We start from the raw sequence: 19,965 nt of genomic DNA, 5'->3' as shown, positions 1-19,965 counted from the left end.
AAAGTAATGTTGAAAAAGAAAACCAAAGTGGGAGGCATCACAATCCCAGACTTTACTACAAATCTGTAATCATCAAGACATTATGGAATTGGCACAAAAACTGACAAAAAGACCAATGGAATAGAATAGAGAACCCAGAATTGGACCCACAAATGTGGAATTATATCTTAAATTGTTACCACCTGAGTCCCAGAGAAGCATGACTCCATGAACTTACATCCGGACCTTGGAAGACATCACATTCAGAGCAAAGCTTAAGTAGTTGCTGTCAGCCAGGGCACAAACAAAGCATAATGCCTGCTTTTTTTTTAGTGAAACATCTTGTGTCTTTGGAACATGTTGCTCCTAATAGAACCAACCTTAGAATGGTGACCATATGTCTCATTTGCTCAGAACTAGTCTACTTAACACCAGTTTCCCTGGTATAACTAGTAATAGTTCTCTTTCATTGTCAAGTGTCCTAGCTTGGATGACAAGAAAAACTATGTAATGCATCATAGGTGGAGAAGAACAAAAAGTTATAAAAATAATACTATATTAGAACCAAAAAGTTTAATACTATATAGCAACCTTGACAGAGGGCAATCAGCATTACATATTTGAATAGACTCCAAGTTAATCAGATTCTTGTAGTAATTACAATATTGTAAGTTCATGATTTTAACTGAGTTTTAAAATTCTGAAACCAATTTTCACTCTGTCTTACAAAGAAACTAGGGAAATATCCTGGTAGTCCAAGCCTCCTTATCTTACTTTCTAAAACCTTTACATTTTACCTTTCATATTGAGATGTACAGTCCATCTGGGATTAATTAACAATCTCTGAGCAGATATCATGCCCTACTGTTTACTGTGTCCTAAGTTGTTTTACACAACTTACTTGGAAATTTGTTAATTTGCTTTACATTTATTAGAAATCAGAGAGTAATGTATTTTTTTTTACTTATTCTCTTCTGTTCAGTCTCACTAAAATCATTAGAAATACATTTTAAAGGATTCCTGGGAGCTCATTTACAGCTGGTACTAAGAAGATGGACTTTATATTTGCTATAGTATTTTGGAACTAGAAATATTTTATGTCTCCTACAATCTGCTTGTTTGTTTTACAAGAGGAATCTTAATATTTTTGGAATCTAAAACCTAGTTTTAAATAGTCCTTAGCCATTTTCAGGCACCAATACATTTTTCAAATAAAATTCTCTCATTTTACCTTATTTGTCTCAGCTCCTGAATATGCCACTTATAATAGTACCAGAATTTACAGTCAGTATTAAAAGTAATAATAAATTATATAAATAATGAACACAAATCTGTCACTATTTATGAATGATACTATATGTATATAGAATACTCAAGTGTTCTACAAATACTGGAATTAATAAATAAATTTAATGTCAACTATACTTCGATTAAAAATTTAAAAAATTGTTGCAAAAAAGTGAATTTACCAAGATTGTTAATAAATTAACAATTTATATAAATAAATAATTATATATAATTATTATAATATATATTTATATATTATATATAATTATTATAAATAAATAAATAATTTATTGTTATAAACTTATACAAAAATCACTACATACCAATAATAAGAAAGTAAAAAAATACAATTTAAAGCACAATATATAATAGAGTTTAAATAGAATTTAAAGCATAATTTATAATTTATCAAAAATATAAAAATATATGAATAAACCTAATATGTGCAAGGCATGTATACAAGAAAAATCAATAAAAAATTATTGAGAGAAATTTTTAAAGGCTAAATTAATGGATTAGAAGATTCAGTAATCTAAAGATATCATTCCTTCATTCTTTTTTTTTTTTAATATATGAAATTTATTGTCAAATTGGTTTCCATACAACACCTAGTGCTCATCCCAACAGGTGCCCTCCTCAATACCCACCACCCACCCGACCCTCCCTCCCACCCCCCATCAGCCCTCAGTTTACTCTCAGAAGATGTCATTCTTTCCAAATTGAAATGTAGGTTCAAGGCAGTCTCAGAATTTCAGCAGGTATATTGTGAAAATAGATAAGCAGACACTAAAATATACAAATGCCAACACTAGCTAACACACCCATAAAGAAGAAATAATTTAGAGGACCCAAATCAAGCCTTATTATAGAGCTATATCTAATAAGATAATGTAGCACAGATAAGAATAGACTAGTGGAACAGAACAAGAGGTCCAAAAGAGATCCAAACATATATGGTCAGTTTATTCAAAAGTGACGCTGCAGTGCAGTGGAGAAGGAAGCTTTTCAATAAAGTCATGTTGAGTTGAATAGTGTGCACAGGGTAAAAAATAAATCTTGACCTTGGCTTATATGATAAACAAAAATTAATTCCAGATGGATTGTATATCTCAGCATGAAAGGTAAAAATGCTAATATTCTAGGAAGTAAGGTAGGGGTTTGGACTTACCAAGATATTTCCCTATGGATAAAAATAGGATAGACAAATCAATAAAATTATGAATCTTTTAAGAGGGATAAAGACCAGGTGAGTCAGTGTTGGATAGGTGATCAAACCAGTCATTGCTACATCAGTCTTATATTGCTACAATGAAACAAAGTAATAAACAATGATAAAATCTCAATGGCACACCGAAATAAACATTTATTAAAGTCTACTTGAGTTCTGACAACCTGAACTGGGACTCCCTTTCATGTTGACATTTTACTTATTACTTCAGGCCCCCAAACACCCTGCTGGGCAGAACAAGCAGGGATTCCCTCCTGAACTCTGTTGAGTTGTTGAAACCTTTGCTGGATGGCCCTTGAGCAGAGCTACTCTCCTCATCCAGCTCAGGCTGTGGCACTGTACCAGGCAGCTCACCTGTATTATGTATAAATAGATGTTAGGATATCACATAAAAAATAAAACTAAAATTATTACGAGAAATTTGAAGGGGATTCTTTTAAAAGGAAATATTTAAAATGACTCTTGCTTCTGAAAGAGTGAAATTGTCAGTATACCTTGGGAAGGGTTTATACAATTGATATATTTTTCCCCAGCAATTCCTCATTATAGAATAATTATACACTGATATGATTTTTGCCTTACCCAACCCAAATGACCTCTTCAGTATATGTATCATTCTTTTATCTGCCCTTATATGTCCATACATTTAATATTAGCTGATATTTTACCCAAAGCTGTTGGATATGTTGTTTAGTCAATGAAATAATGCATAAATTCAAGTTCTCTTATCTTTCTGTATTATATCAAGGACTTGGACTATATTTTATTCTTCTTTGAAAATGTTGGGGACCCTGGGTGCCTCCGTTAAGCGTCTGACTTTTGATCTCTGCTTAGGTCATGATATTATGGTTTATGGACTGAGCCACAGGTCAGACTCTGCTGACAGCATAGAGCCTTCTTGGAAATATTTCTCTCCTTTTTTCTGCCCCTCCCCTGCTCCTTCTGTAAGTAAACAAACAAACAAACATTTTAAAAGAAATGTTAATTCAGTAGTTAAATACTGGCTACTGTTTTATTTTAAAGACATTTTAAAGTAATTTTTATTACATGTTTTATTTATTTATTTTGAGAGAGAGAGAGAGAAGGAGCAGACAGAGAGAGAGAGAGAGAGAGAGAGAGAGAAAGAGAGAGAGAGAGAATCTCTATACACACCATCAGCACAGAACCAAATGTGGGGCTTGACTCAAGAACCACGAGATCTTGACCTGAGCCGAAACCAACAGTTGCATGCTTAAATGACTGAGCCACTCAGGCACCCCGTGCCTACTGTTTTAAATATATTTGACATTCAACTTGATACAGAGAACAGTGAGTTCTGACATGGGGGGATTTCAGAATTTAACAAATGTTTATAGTATAAAAGGAAAATAGCCATAACAGAGATAAAACTCAGCGCAGCATAGAGAAGGGAATAACTAGCCCAGTAAACTTTGGAAAGATTTGTAGAAGATCTAACACTTGAATTGTGTTTAATGAGATTTCTGGGCTGTTACCATAGAAAGAGAAATGTGATGATGGGGATGAAGTAGCTGTTGTCTTTAGATGTGAAAGAACATGATATAATTGGAGAGGTAATAGTGAATGTAGCACAGCATGTGCAAACATGGGAGAAAAAGGAGGGAAAGAAGAAGGGGAAATATGTACCTGAAAGATTAGGTTAGACTCAGGTCAAATCCTTGGGTAAAACAAAAATCAGTAATAGACAAACAAACAGGAAAACTCAAGTAGTTCTCTTGAAAGGGAACTGAAAAATACATGTTTTACTTGTTCAGTAGACATACATACAGATGGTCCATACATTAAAATGGTTTGACTTAGGATATGTCGACTTCACAATGATGTGAAAATTATATGCATTCAATAGAAACCTTACTTTAAAATTTGAATTGTGATCTTTTTGTGGGCTAGTAACATGTGGTATGCTACTCTTTTGTTGCGCTAGGAAATGGCAGTGGCCCCAGCTTCCAGGCTGAGACACATGATCATGAGAGTAAAGAGCTGATAACACTCAAACCATCCCGTACCCAAACAACCATTCTGTTTTTCAGTTTCAGTACAGTACTCAATAAGTTATATGAAGTATTCAATACTCTATTGTCAACAGGCTTTGTATGAGATGTTTTTGACCAATTATAGGCTAATGTAAGTGTTCTGAGCATATTCAAGTTAGGCTAGGCTAAGCTCTGATGTTCAGTAGATTAGGTGTATTAAAGGCTTTATTGGCTTGTGATATTCTCAAGTTTCAATGGGTTTATTAGGATATAACACCATCAATTAAAGATCATCTGTACTAGATTTTCTTGGAAAAGCTTAATCTCATTTTTTTCTTATTTCTCAAAGTTTATGCTCACTTCTTATACTGGTTGTCTTTACATTTTGTAACAACATTTTCATGAAAGGTAAAGTTATATTATTGTCTTGAAATTGCTTTCCAACTCCTAAATTCTGTAATTCTACCTACAATCTTTATTTCCTTTGTTTTGTTTATATGAAAAACTTTTGCCTCAAATCTATGAGTTTATTTTGTGCATGAACTCAAAGATGTAAGTTTTTCATCCTTTCCTCCAGAGCCACTGTCTACTCATCATTTTTCTCACAGCTCCAACACCTCTGTGTTCCCCAGGCTATAGATGATAGGCATATCATTGGCATGGGAGTGACTACTCCATAGAGCAATCAATTTGTCAACAGCAGAGTCTTTGGACTTTGGCTTCATGTATATGAAGAGGATTGTCCCATAAAACAAGGTCACTACTGTTAAGTGGGCTGAACAGGTACAGAAGGCCTTTTTTCTTCCTTCTGCTGAATTGATTCTTAGTACAGTAGAAAGGATGAAAATGTAGGGGATACAAATTTACAATAATGGAATAAACAAAAATATTACATTGCCTAACATTATAGCAATCTCAATCAAAGTATTATGTGTACAAGCCAGCTTGACAAAGGCCAATATTTCACAAAGTGGTTAATGGCATTTTTTCCACAGAAGGGCAACTGTATTGCAAGTATAGTTTTTATCAGTGAATTGAGAAAGCCCAGTCCCCAGGAGAGGGCTGCCATCTGAATACAAAGTGCCTTGCTCATGATGATGGGGTATCTCAGAGGGTTACAGATGGCCACGTAACGGTCATATGCCATCACTGCTAGAAGCACGCACTCGGTGGACCCCATAGTGTAGGAGACAGACATCTGAACAACACATCTAAGGAAGGAGATGGTTTTCTTCTGTGATAGGAAGTGAATTAACATTAAGGGGATAAAGGAGGACGTGTAACAAATATTTAGGAAGGAAAGATTACCAAGGAAGAAGTACATGGGCGTATGGAGGCGGGAATCTAGGAGAGTTAGTATGATCAAGGTGCTGTTCCCTAGCAGGATCACCAGGTACATCATCAAGCACATGACGAAAAGGAGTTTTTCCACTTTGGGGTACTCAGAAAGTCCCTGCAGAATGAACTCAATCTCTGTCCAGTTCATCCTGTCCATTTTACTTTTTTATACCTGGAGTAATCCAGAAGAGAAAACTTCATGTGAGCATAACGCATCAGTGCATATTACCATGTGCAGATATCACTGGAGGAGGGGCACCATGTGTGTGCCCACAACAGCTGGAGTGGTGCTAAGAACTCTGAGGTTAGCTGTTTGAATTTCTCTTCTGGCTCTTAAGGGAAGGGATTGAAGATGTGTAAAAATTACATTGATAGCTTATTAAAAATTATAGGCTTTTGTATTCCATTTGCTGGGATTATGATACACAGTTCTGAGGCAGGAAAGAACTATTTGCATCTAACAAACATTTGTTACTTCCTGTTCTTTGGACCCACAGACCCCACTTTGAATATCATCATTTTGGAGACGGTGTGCTTAACCTGTTCAAAGTAACTATGTACTTGATTTTATTTCATAGTAGTCATTAACAATAACATTGGTTTAGAGTCTTGTAATTTACAAATACACTCACACATATTACTCATTTCATCATCACTATAATAATGTGAGGAAAGTGAAATTCATAGAGGTAAAATATATATAAAACACAGTGTGAGCCACTATTCCAGTCTGCATTTTCTGACTTTATATCACCCACCCCTTTTATTTTTATTTTTTTAATGTTTATTTATTTTTGAGAGACACAAAGCACTAGCAGAGAAGTACTCTCAGAGAGAAGGAGACAGAGGATCCAAAGTGGGCTTTGTGGTAACAGGAAAGAGCCAGACTGGGGGCTCAAAGACACAAGCTGTGAGATCATGACCTGAGCCGAACTCAGAAGCTTAACCAACTCAGCCATCCAGGTGCCCCTCACCTGCCCTTTCTGAACAGCATGCTGTTGCCCTCTCCAAATTATGTGAATTTCCTAAGGAGTGAGAATCAGGCATCTTTTTATTTTTTATTTTTTTAAAAAATTTTTTAACGTTTATTTATTTTTGAGACAGAGAGAGACAGAGCATGAATGGGGGAGGGTCAGAGAGAGAGGGAGACACAGAATCTGAAACAGGCTCCAGGCTCTGAGCGGTTAGCACAGGGCCGGATGCAGGGCTCAAACTCACGGATGGCGAGATCATGACCTGAGACGAAGTCGGACGCTCAACCGACTGAGCCACCCAGGCGCCCCTCAGGCATCTTTTTAAATATGTTCTTCAGATTATCCTAATATTCAGTATGGTAGAAAACCACCTGTCTAGTGGAGTGCCTCCAAATTTTAGTATACAGACAAATCACATGGGACAGTCTCTTAAAGGATTCTAAATCAGTGGGTCTGAATTGGATTCTAAGATCTGCATTTATTAACATGTTCCCAGATGCTGCTGCCGCTGCTGTCTGCAGAACTCACATGAATAGCAAGCCTTTTAGACCATTTCTCTCCAATGCTATTGCAGAGTGCCACTAATGCCTCTGTTGTATGTTGGATTGTAATTAAATAGTAGACAATGCAAAACTGACCATTCTGTGAGACTTGGAGTTGAGGCTTCTGTGTGAGTGTTTTGAAATTAGTTTTATGTTTTTTAGATTTTATATATACAAGCAACCAAATTGTGAGCAGAAGTTCCTACTTTTGTTTTGTTTTGTTTTGTTTTGTTTCTGTCCATGTTAAAGTACTTTCTCTTCCATTTGTTGAATTTGAAATTAGGGTCAATATTTTCCAAAATATGAATTTGAGATCAGCTCACGCATCTTAGTTGTGCATCATAGAGCATGGAGCAAATAACTTTAATTTGAAAAAAATGTAAAGAGTAGATATTAGTAGCTGACTTTTTTATAGTAATTAAATCAAATAAGATAATTTTGACAACACCTTTCATTCTTAAGGTATTCTACCTAACTTGAAAACATCCCTAGAGGAAAAGAAAAGACTGATCCAATGGATGAGTTTCTAGTTAGGGCTTTTTTTTTTTTTTTTTTTTTTTTGAGTGATGGGCGGGGCGGGAGGGGGATAAGTGACATAGGGGCAGAGAGACGGAGAGAGAGAGAATCCCAAGCACCCTCTACACTATTAGCACAGAGCCTGACATGGGGCTCCATCTATGAATCATGAGATAATGACCTGAGCCAACATCAAGAGTCTGAGTCTCAACTGACTGAGCCACCCAGGTGCCCCTTTAGTTAGTGTTTTTAAACAAGGCTGTGTGGGGTGCCTTAGTGTCTCTTAGTTAAGTGCCCTCTCTTGGTTTCAGCTCTGGTCATGATCTCACAGTTCGTGACATCGAGCCCTGTGTCAGGCTCTGTGCTGATAGCGAAGAGCCTGTTTGGGATCCCGTCTCTCCTCTCTCTCTGCCCCTTCCCCCACACTTTCTCTCTGTCAAAATAAATAAACATTAAAAAAATTAAACAAGAACCTGTTTCTGATATAGGCTCTGCCATTTCTGTGATAATCATTTGCCAACAGGCTATGCTGCTTTCTATAGCAACTTCAGTTTACAATAGTGAAACATATTAGCATAATACAGTGTTTATACGTCTATTGGCTATGGAAAAGAGGTTCTCATCCAATTCAAGCTGTACCATAATTTGCAGACATACATTACAAAGAGGGTGAGAAGGGTTGGGTCAGGAAGGATATATTTCTATTTAGTATTACGATTGGAATGTGATTGACTGTAGATACATAGTATCAACCTACTCTGAATCTGAAAATAAAATTCTGATAGAGGAACATCATTTGTCTAGGGTCTGTTGTTTCAGGAAAGATGTGAATTAGGTCAAATACCCTCTCTTTTCTTTTCTAGGAACATCTCCTAAAAGTTGATTCCATTTGGAAATTACTTGTATCAAATAATGATGGTATGCATCTGGTGTCCTGACAGTTCAGAGATAGGTGCTATAAAAAATTTTTCACTTGCAAACATTTATAAGACAAACCACCAATTTGGTTTAATGCTTTCAAATGGGGGTGGTGGGAAGGATAATGGACAGTATAGAGGAAATTACTTTCATTACTGTTGTAATGCTAGTGTAACTTTTAGAAAGCAATCAATAAACACTTGTTTAATAGCATTGTGACAAACCTTTTCTTCATTTTAGCTTACTTCACAAAAATGGATTCCTGGGAACAAGTGAATGAAAAATTTTAAGATTCTTGATAATTTCTAATAAATCACTTTCCATGCAAAATGCATATTAGATAATTCCATTTTTACTAAATCTTTGCTTTTTGGAAACTATCTTTTGAGACAGTTTTTCATTCTTAACTTATGCTAAGGGAATTGTTAAATAATTATCGTATACTAATTTGATGCACTTATTATGCACTTATCAATTTAACATTTGTGACAAATTCGTATTAAAGTAAAAGTAATGTTTAAATTATATTAAAATGATTAAGTGAAACAGAAAGAAAACAACGGCTTTTTTATTTTCAAAACTAAAACCTAAACCAAGATAGCGTAGACAGAATAGAAAGACTAGAAAGAACTACCCAAAACATTAATGGTTACCTTAGAGTTCTTTCTTCTACTTTTCTGAATTACTCAAATTTTTAAAATAGATATACATAAAGAAAGCATATTATTAAATAAGAGAAAAGCACTAAAGCAGGTGTCCAGTTATTTTAGAAAACTAACTCAGAATAAAGAATGTTAAAATAATTTAGGTAGTACAGGTATTAAATGTCTAGAAACCACACATTGAAGCTGAGCTGTACTGATGTGTCCTATCCAGTTATTGGTAGGAACCCACTGTTTCTCGTGAACAGAAAGCATTTATAATCCCTACTCTCAAAAGCTTCCAAATAACAGTGGTTTTTGTTTGTTTGTTTTTAGGAGGTACACCAAGATAAGGGACTTGAGTTCTTGACTTAATCATGTGTTATCAAAGGAGATTACAGGCTACTGATGCCTAGCACAGAATTATTGTCTAGAAGTTGACATTCCTATTTGAAAAGAATCTGAACTGGCCTGGATCCTAGCCAACCTCTAATCCCCCTCTCCCAACTCCTGGTGTTTTATAAAAATTAACCACTCTGTGGTTCAATGCCCTGGGACTACATCTGGGCACTGTATTAGTGTTGTAATAGACCTAAGGAAAGTCTGACTTTTTATCCAAGCCAGAAGTTAAGCTCTCTAACTTTCTAGAAGGAAAATTTCTAACTTTCTATAATCTTTTATTTTGTTTTATTGACTTAGCTACTTGAAGATCTAATAGTTAAAGTACTAAGATTTTTCAATGAAAAACACATACTATCTGTACTGTAAATTCTCACTAGAGGAACTAATCCTATAATCTTCTCCAGCTCTTCTAAAGATATCAATTTAGAGTTGATACTGTACAAAAATGAATGGGCCTGCTAACTCTCAATTTATAGATTTTATAAATGCTAATCTTCAACTAATATGCCACAAGGAAAGATGTATTACTTTTGCTTACAAAGAGAAAAGAAATTGGCATGTGATGTCCTAGTATGAGACACTTCATACAATTTTTATCATTTAATCTTCCAAATAACCCACACGTTATTATGAATTTTACCAATGAGGAAATTACTTTGAAATTTCAAAGGTTAAGTTCAATGATTACTATCTTTTTTTAGAAGTTTTTATCTAAAGGGTGTCTGCATTGTTCAGTCGGTTGAACATCTGATTTCAGCTCAGGTCATGATCTTGCAGTCTGTGAGTTCAAGCCCTCTGTGCTGACAGCTCAGATCCTGGAGCTTGCTTGGGATCCTTTGTCTCCTTCTCTCTCTGCCCCTCCCCTGTTTGTGCTCTCTCTTTCTCTCAAAAATAAATAAGCATTTAAAAAAATAAAGTTTTTATTTAAATTCTGGTTAGTTAACAGTGTAATATTAGTGTCGGGTGTATAATTTAGTGATTCAATACTTCCATACAACACCTGGTTTTCAATATCATATAGTTGGTAAATACCAGAACTATGATTTAAAGCTTCATCTTTATGGTAGCCCATTTTTAGCACTATACTACATTCACTTATTGATAAAATTTCTTCTTATAAAACCACTATTTAATATGATGCACTTGACTTTCAAACATCCAACTGATAAAAATACACATAAAAATATATTGGCATCTTTGGAAAACATTGAAGGCTATTTATTGTCTTCCACTTATGAAGACACTAACCACAGAAATGAATTAAAATGAAAAATAAACAACCAAAAATTCCTTTCTACTTGTCTGGTGTGGACAATTAAGGTCTAGGGTGGTAGAATTTATTTGTTACATAAATGGGGAAAAATTAATATTCTTTTGTCTTGGACCCCTACAAGTTCAAATTAACACTTATAATTACTACAACACCATGTTACATACGTTTTGTTTCTAATCCTGTTTTTACCATAAACACCTTTAATTACAAGTTTCCTCAAACCCTTATTGAGCATAGTTTATGTGTGATTAATATATAAATTATTATGTGCTCTTTCTCCAGATAATTTTTACTTAAGATTTTAGTGAACTATATACTTGAATACAGTAGCTTTTCACCCATTATTTATAAGGGTCTGTTACATTACAGGAAACTTTTTCTTCTTCACTAGTCTTATCTATGTGCTATTTTGGGATTTTTAAAGAAATTTAAATAATATCCTACTCTTGAAGATGATGCCTGAATTAATTTTTTTCCGTTACATATATATACATATTTTCAAAGTCCCACCAGCAATGATCACCTCAACAACAAAAAAATCCTTATATTTATTGATAGAATGTTTTCATTTGGAAATGATTTTAGCAGAACTTTTTATTTTACCTCCCAACTGTGTTTTAAAGTCATCTCACCATTCCATTCGTAATAGAAAACATTTCCAGGAATTTGAATTCCATTTGCATTTTTCAGATTAGACCAGAAGATTCTCACTTTGAAAGTTGGTTGTTCTCCTTCCTAAAAAGAAATGTGAAAAGAATGCTACAATCAAACAATTCATCTGTACATGAATTTTAATAAGAACATATCAAGGAAAGAAAACATATTAAAAATAAGGATCCATGATGCAACTCTGGTTTCCCAGTATTTGTCCTAAAGTTGATGCTTACTCGAGAGATTCAGCTTCTCTTGGAAGTCAATTTAGCACTTATTTTTATAAACTATTTAATCCCTAAGGTTGTGAATCAGTATTTTAGGATTCTCTAGAGATGAAGGTCCCAGACTTCTGCACACTCTAAAGACCCAATTATCTTCACTTAAAAAAAAAAACTTTCCCAACCATACATTTCTTGGAATATTCATTGAATATGGCTGTATTTGATGGCTTCTACAGAAGCTGAGGTTGGAATCAGAATATGTCCAAAATATCTCAGAAGAGTTCACCTTTACCCAAGAATTTGTTTTTCATTTTATTCCACAAATAATACGAGGTCAATCTTAATAGACTCCTATATAGTCATTCCACCTCTTTAAACATTTTTTATTTTCAGATTTTTGTTAGTTCTAGACCTTGCACTACACATTTTTTCTTTATACCAGTATAATCATAGTATACATTTTAGTTTTTGCCACTTTATAGCAATATTTTTGTGATTTTTCATAGTCTCTGCAATATTCCTTTATTAGATTTGAAGAATAATTAAGTGGAATTACTATAATATAGGTACAATTTTAATAGTATTGAATATTTTAATTTGTCTCATATTTTATGAGATCTTGATGTAATGACCACTGATGTCTATGTATTAGGCTATCTAGTCTATTTTTCCTTCTACTGAAAACTCAGAACTTATGTTACATCTCTAGAGATTAAGACTATAGAATGAAAGTGTGAGAATTGAGAGAATTTTTAGTGCATATGCCAAAAATGCCACTGAAGTATTTGCACAGATAATTTTTTGTGTATTTTATAGAACCAGAGAAGGTGTTTATTCTTTTCTGCTTGTATAAAACATGACTTTTAGCTTCTCATTTTTGTGATTGCCAGTTAGATTGAGCATTTCTTTTATGTTTATTTATTGCTTATATTTTCTCTTTTGTTGTCCATCCACACAATTTTCTTAACTATGTTGGTATTTTGATAGCTTACCTCTTAACTATGAACACTTAAGATTAACATTTTCTTCTTTACATTTTTTGCAAATTTTTTCGAACTTGTGGTTTTCCTTCTTATTTTTGACTTCTTATTTTAATTTTCACTGAGGTAAGATTTTCATATGATCCCTAAAAAAATATGAATGAAATTTTCTTCTATGACTTCATTTTTTTGTCTTATTTATATAACTATGTTATTTATGTTTAATGCATGGAAAATATTTATATTTTTTAAATATTATTTTTCCAGAATATTAAAAATTTCTCATACCTTTCCCCTCCTTATTCACTCATGAAGTATTTTCTGGGCACCTATTATGGACCTGGCACTATAACAACATTGAGATGAACTTGGACATAGCTGATAGAAAAATATAGGTTCAGAAATATAGGTTCAAACATTTCAAAGATAAACATGAGAAGCATATTATATATCTTAAAGTTTCTGCCTTTATCTGTAATTTACATCCTCTTATGCTTAACATTGGGTAACATGTTTTATAATGGCCACATAGTAGTCTGTTATATTTACATTTCAAGATTTACTTAATCTATTCTCAAATAATGGGCATTTTTCTTGGTTTCATTTTTACTACTATAAACAATGCCACAATAATAATTGTAACATTCCAAAAGGAATGCTTATATTTTATTAATTTTTAGATTAATCTCAATAACTTTCATGGTGAATTATGATTAATGAATTATGAAAGGGGAGGTAAAGATAATTAAATGCTACTCTAATACAGTCATTCTAGAGAAACAGTAAAATTCATTTAGAATTGGATCATAGAACTGGAAATCATCTTTACATTAACTTAGTTCTAAGCCATATGAGATGACAAAGACACATGTACAGTATGGTTGATAATCATCTTCTACCCCCAAACCCGGTGATGGTTAGAGCATTTTATGATGCCACACAGCTTGTTTTGGGGCAGTCCTCATCATCAGAAATTTCTTTACATTTAACTGTATATATAACTCTCTGTAATAAACTCTCATCTTTCCTAGTGGAACTACAAAAAGCATATGCTTCTTTTTCATGACAGCTTTTTAATTTTTTTTTTTTAATTTTTTTTTTCAACGTTTTTTATTTATTTTTGGGACAGAGAGAGACAGAGCATGAACGGGGGAGGGGCAGAGAGAGAGGGAGACACAGAATCGGAAACAGGCTCCAGGCTCCGAGCCATCAGCCCAGAGCCTGACGCGGGGCTCGAACTCACGGACCGCGAGATCGTGACCTGGCTGAAGTCGGACGCTTAACCGACTGCGCCACCCAGGCGCCCCTAATTTTTTTTTTAGATTCCTATTTCTGAGTCTTTTTCTCTTTATTGAAGTGTAATTGACATAAACATTATTTTCAGGCAAAAAAACCCCCATAATTATTTGACATTTGTATACAATGCAAAATTATTACCACAATAAATCTAGTTACTAGCTCACATCATACAAAGTTAGTTCTTTTTTCCTTGTGAAGGGAACTTTTAAGATTTACTTTCTTAGCATCTTTCAAAATTTCAATACAATGTTATTGGCTGTAGCCACCATACTGTACATTACATCCCCATGACTTGTTTATTTTGTAACTTGAATTTTGTACCTCTTGATCTCCACTTATTTCACCCCCTTCTCCCCATCCCTCTGGCATCACTCAATATGATTTATGTATCTATGAATATTGTTTTGTTTGTTCATTTGTTTTGTTTTGTTTTTGGATTCCACATAGAAGTGAAATTATGCAGTATTTGCCTTTCTTTGTCTGATTTATTTCACTTAGCATAAAACCCTCAAGGTCCATTCATGCTGTCACAAATGGCAAAATTTCATTTTTTTATGGCTGAGTAGTATACTATTGTGTGTATATTTGTGTGTATGTGTGTGTATATGTATCTTTATTCATTCTTCTATTGATATAGGTTGACTGTTGTAAATAATGCTTCACTGAAACTAGAGGTGCATATATCATTGTGAATTAGAGGTTTTGTTTTCTTTGGATAAGTACCCAGAAGTGGAATTGCCTTATCATATATATGGTAGTTCTATTAATTTTTTGAGGAACTTCGATACTGTTTGCCATAGTGGCTGCACCAACTGTGCACAAGATTTCCTTCTCTCCATATCCTCACTTAACACTTGTCATTTCTTGTCCTTTTGATGATAGCCATTCTCACAGGTGTAAGATAATATCTCATTGTGGTTTTCACTTGCATTTTTCTGATGATTAGTGATGTTGAGCATTTTTCATGTACCTGTTGTTCATCTGTATGTCTTCTTTGGAAAAATGTCTATTCAAGTCCTCTGCCCATTTTTTATTAGATGTTATTTTGATATTGAGTTGTATGAGTTTTTAAAAATATTTTGGATGTTAATCCCTTATTGGTTATATTATTTATTGGATATATTGGAGAAGCAAATATCCTCTCCCATTCAGTAGGTTGCCTTTTAATTTTGTTGATGGTTTTCTTCACTGTGCAGAAGCTTTTTAGTTTGATGTAGTCCCATTTGTTTAATTTTGCTTTTGTTGCCATTTCCTTTGGAGTCAGATTAAAAAGTATATATTACCAAGATCAATGTCAAGGAGCTTACTGCATATGTTTGCTTCTAGGAGTTTCATGGTTTCTGGCCTTTCACTCAAGTCCTTAATCTATTTTGAATTGATTTTTGTGTATGGTGTAAGATAGTGGTCTATTTTTATTCTTTTGCATTTAACTTTCTAATTTTCCCAACACCGTTAATTAAAAGGACTGTCCGTTCCCCATTGTGTATTCTTGCCACCTTTGTTGTGAACTAATTGACCATATATGTGTGGGTTTAATTTTGGGCTTTCTATACTTGTTCCATTGATCTGCATGCCAGTTTTTATGCCAATAACATAGTTTTTTGATTACTACAGTTTAGTAGTACAGTTTGAAATTAAGGTGCATGATGCCTCCACCTTTGTTATTTCTTAAGATTGCTTTGGCTATTTGGAATCTTTTGTGGTTCCACACAAATTTTAGTATTATTTTTTCTATTACTGTCAATCTCTCCCATTAGGTCTCTTAATATTTGCTTTTTATATTTAGGTGTTCCTATGTTGGGTACATAGATATTTACAAATGCTATATATTCTTGCTGGATTGACCCCATTATCATTATATAATGCCTATTTTTGTCTTTTATTAGTCTTTGTATTAAAAGTCTATTTTATCTGGGGTGCCTGGGTGGCTCAATCAGTTAAGTGTCTGACTTTGGCTCAAGTCGTGATCTCGCAGTTCGTGAATTCAAGCCTTGTGCTGGGTTCTGTGCTGACAGCTCGGAGCCTGGAGCCTGCTTCAGATTCTGTGTCCCCCCCCCCCCCCCCCCGACCCCTCTGTTCCTCTCCTGTTTCCACTCTGTCTCTCTCTTTCTCAAAAATAAATAAAGAATAAAAAAATTTTTTTAAAGTCTGTTTTATCTGATATAAGCAGAGTTATCCCAGCTTTCCACTGGCTTCCATTTGCATGAAACATCTTTTTCCATCCCTTCACTTCCAGTGTGTGTGTACCATTATATCTGAAATGAGTATATTATAGGCAGCATATAGACAGGTCTTATTTATTTAATCATTCATCCAATTTACCTTTTTTGATTGGAGAATTTAACTTTACATTTAAATTATTCACATTTAATTTTTGTTAGGTATGTACTTCTTGCCATTTTGTTAACATTCTAGTGTTTTGTCATTCTTCTCTGTGCTTTTCTTTTCTTGTTTTCTTCCCTTTTGGTTTGAGGATTTTCTATAGTGTGATGATAAGAGACCTGTCTCATTCCTTTTGTGTATCTACTGTTGCTTTTACTTTGTGGTTACCATGTGGCATTAGTTTCCTTTCTTTAAAGCTTAAAGGAATGCCTGTCACAATTCTTGTTGGCCCAGTTTAGTGGTGATAAACTGCTTTAGCTTTTGTTTGTCTGGAAAGCACTTTGTCTTTCCCTAAATTCTGAATGATAACCTTGATAGGTACAGTATTCTGTACCAGGTACATTCTACTGTACCTTGATAGGTACAGTATTCTTGGTTGGATTTTTTTCCCCTTCAGCACTTTGAATACATCATGCCACTCCCTTCTGGCCCTCAAAGTTTCTGTTGAGAAATATGGTGATACTGTAATGGGGATTCCCTTGTATGTAACAAGTTGTTTTTCTCTTCCTTCTTTTAAGATTCTCTCTTTATCTTTAAATCTTCACATTTAATTATGTGTTTTGGTGTGGGTCTCTTTGGATTTATGTTTGTTTGGAACTCTCTGGGCTTCTTGGATCTGGATATCTGTTTCCTTCTCGAATTAGGGAAGTTTTCAGAATTATTTCTTCAAATACATTTTCTTCCCCCCTTCTCCTTTTGGTACCTCTGTAATGAGAATGCTATTCTGTTCGATGTTGACCCATGTTTACTTCTTAGAACTCTTTTTCTTTTTCTGCTTTTTTGAGGTAGTTCCACTTCCTTGTCTTCTAGATCACTGATTCCTTCTTCTCCTTTATCTAGTCTGGTGTTGAAAATCTCCAGTGTATTTTTCAGTTCAGTTATTGCATTCTTTAGGCTCTGTGACTTCTGTTTGGTACTTTCTTAGATTCTCTGTCTCTTTGTTGAAGTTCTCATCATGTTCATCCATTCTCTGAGTTTGGTGATCATCTTTATGATCATTATTTTGAATTCTTTATCAAGTAATTACTTATCTCTATTTCATTACAGTTTGTTTCTGGGGTTTTATCTTGCTTTTTCATTTGGAACATATTCCTCTCTCTCCTCATCTTGCTTGACTCTCTTTGTTTCTATGGATTAGGCAAAATAGCTATCTCTCCCAGTTTTAAAGGAGTGGCCATGTATAGGAGGTGAAACATTGTGTAACCTTGCCCTAGCTTTGGTTGACTCTCAAACTTTTGTGAATGTCTAAGCAAAGTGATTTATTCTTGATAGATATTCTTGCTGAGTGCTAAGTCCTCTTATTGTTCCAGAGGGAAAGATCTCAGTCAGCAACTAGTTTCAGGCTGATTTAAATCTAGACCCACAGGTAGCAATAAATACAGTACTATGAAACAAAATTTATAAACTCTGCTGGCCTTCAGACCAGGTAATCTGGAGACAGTTTCCAGACAGGTATATGAGCTCTTTTCTGGGAGGTACTGGCAAGCTATAGTGAGGCCAAGGGAGAATGCAAAGATGGAATTCCCTGGCCTATGTTCCCTGAGAGTACTTCTGTACCCTCTAGATGTGTGGTCATCCTGAAGCCTTCTCTTTAGGCTGAAGCTCCAGGACAAGTAAATGGGCCTTTTTTTTCCACAGGAAGATTGGGAATGTGTTTTGGTATTCTGTCTGTGCAGTGCTCTGGAGGTGATAACCTGCCAAGAACTGTCTCTCCAGTTGTTTCAGACCCATGGGGCCCAGAAATGCAATCCTGTGTCACCAGAGTCAGGCACAGAAAGGGTGTTCCCTCTGTGGGCTATGCACATCCACAGGTTTTATTAGAGCTGTGGGAGGAAGCATGGGAGACAAGTACTTGGTTTTCTTCTCTGGCCCGGCATTGGGCTGGCCTAGGGGCAGAGCCCACCCACCAGCACTAGCTGGGTAGAGGGAGAGCACAAAAATTGTACCTGTAAGCACTAGTGCTAGCATGGTAGAGGGGGAATGCAAAAATATGCCCACTAGTGCCATTGTTCCTGAGTGAGTTCTAACAGGCTCCTGCCCCTCTGGCAGACACTTTAAGATTAGTAAATGAATCTCCTTCACATATGGTCTAGGTAATTTTCTAGATGTTGCTTTTGTGCTGGGTCCTGGGGTGAATGAGTCTGTGGATAAGCTTTTTAAGAGCAGTATCAGTTCCCTATATGGCCCTATGGTACCCCTGGATGTAAGCCCCACTTGTTTTCAAGGCCAGATGTTGTGGGGGCTCATTTCTCTGTTGCAGGTACCAAGAGTTAAGGTGCCTGATGTGAGGCACAAACCCCTTGCTTCTCAGGGAGAAACTTTGTAATATCCGTCCTGATTGTGGGTCATTAACACAGGGACAGGGTGGTGGTGAGATTTTTGGTGCCACCACATCTCTGTCTCTCCAATCTTGATTTAACCTTTTATTCTTTGTTGTGGAAAAGATATTCAGTTTTCAGTTTTCAGCTTTCAGGTCTTTTTCAGAGGGAGTTATTTCATATGTAGGTATAGGTTTTTAGTGTCCATGGGAGGAGATGAGTTCAGGATCTTCCTATGCCACCATCTTGAGCTGCCTCCCTCTGAGTCTTTCTTGCACCAGGTTACAATTCTTTGTTCCTTCCTTCAGCCATTCCCCGTGTGTTTGATTAAAATACTTAAGAACATGTAGTACTAAAGAGATTATTTTAGGATTATGAGGCTCTTTGTGGTAAATAAAGATATCTCTAATGTATTATGTTCTGGTTACTGGTTTTGCCTGACTCTGTAGGAGCAAAGCATTTTATGTCATTTAGGAGACAGAGTAAAGTGGTTGAGAACACTGGATTCTGGAGTTATGGACAGTCCAGTTTGTTAAACACTACCTCAATGACCCTAGTGAGGTTGCTATACCTCTCTAGCCCTATGTTCCATGTCTGTACAATGAGGATCTTAAAAACTCCTAATATTGTTAGGAGTTAAAACTCTCAGAATGTTGTTATTCTGAGAATTAATGAGGCAATGCATTTGAAGAATTTAACATAGTTATGGATGCATAGTAGGTACTCAATAAAAGTGCTTGCTATTTAAATTATGTTGAATATTTAAATATGAATTTTTCTATTATAGAAAGCATTTTGCTCTGGAGTTGGATACATATGTGTTAGGACCTCAGTTTCCTGGCTTGTACTTTGTTGACCTTGAGTAAGATAACTTGAATTGTAAAGTGAGTATTATAACTACCTTGTAAGGCTGTTATGTGATAAAAACTACATATCATGTTTTTTGATATTTAATAGATACTCCATAGAAGATAGTTAACTTGTGTTTGATTGTGAGTTGGTGAATCTGAGTATAGTTTTCC

The 19,965-nt window shown here is 35.0% G+C and overlaps 1 pseudogene; it reads right to left on the bottom strand.

Annotated features, from left to right (window-relative positions):
* Positions 1-5,046: 5,046 nt before the first annotated feature.
* On the bottom strand, positions 5,047-5,995 carry LOC122204431 (annotated as a pseudogene).
* Positions 5,996-19,965: the final 13,970 nt, after the last annotated feature.

The sequence above is a fragment of the Panthera leo genome, chromosome D4, assembly GCF_018350215.1.
Source record: "Panthera leo isolate Ple1 chromosome D4, P.leo_Ple1_pat1.1, whole genome shotgun sequence".
NCBI classification, from domain to species: Eukaryota; Metazoa; Chordata; class Mammalia; order Carnivora; family Felidae; genus Panthera; species Panthera leo.
The sequence above is the reverse complement of the archived record's forward strand: the minus strand, read 5'-3'. Positions and strand labels throughout refer to the sequence as shown.